Source organism: Etheostoma spectabile, chromosome 11 (genome assembly GCF_008692095.1).
Source record: "Etheostoma spectabile isolate EspeVRDwgs_2016 chromosome 11, UIUC_Espe_1.0, whole genome shotgun sequence".
Classification (NCBI taxonomy): domain Eukaryota; kingdom Metazoa; phylum Chordata; class Actinopteri; order Perciformes; family Percidae; genus Etheostoma; species Etheostoma spectabile.
The window spans coordinates 18,525,457-18,526,003 of NC_045743.1; the positions used below are offsets into that span (position 1 = coordinate 18,525,457).

The window sequence follows — 547 nt, forward strand, 5'->3', positions numbered from 1 at the left end:
ACACACACACACAGCAAGCTGGCCTCTGCAACAAGGTGGCTTTTGTTTTTCTCCGTGACACAGATGCAGCCCTCCTGCATGCTAAAGGAGTTTGAAGGCTTCTTCACACTTTTCACTCATTTAGAACTCCCAAGGTCAAACTGAAGTCACATTCAGGTTCACACTGAAGTCACGTTCAGGTTCAAACACGTGTTGGAATGTTTTCTGAGACAAGACGCAGGGTAAATGTTGTGTCTCCAGGTATGTGACTTCTTAAAGGGGACCTATGATGCTCATTTTCAAGTTCATACTTTTTTCTCATACTGCCCATGACTGCTGCCACTGTATAAGAGTGTTCAGAACGGTGGGGAATCTTAAGTTTTTGCTCATTGGGTTTACCTTTAAATAAGTACTTGGCCATGTTTACCATGAACATGGGACATTATAGATATGACAGAAAATAAGGAAATGCATAATGCATGATTTATGGTTCTGTGGAGGATCCACACAGAGCTTTTGACGTAGCCTAAGGCGTGTGTGCGTGTGCGTGCGTGTGTGTGTGTGTGTG

General features: G+C 43.7%; 1 protein-coding gene and 1 long non-coding RNA gene across 11 annotated transcripts in view; one reads left to right on the forward strand and one right to left on the reverse strand.

The window, feature by feature from the left end:
- The window catches only part of tns1b (tensin 1b), a 231,673-nt gene that overhangs the window by 184,719 nt on the left and 46,407 nt on the right, over positions 1-547 (forward strand). The gene's annotated exons all lie outside the window — the stretch shown is intronic.
- LOC116697586 (uncharacterized) overlaps positions 1-547 on the reverse strand; it is a 6,557-nt gene that overhangs the window by 1,287 nt on the left and 4,723 nt on the right. The gene's annotated exons all lie outside the window — the stretch shown is intronic.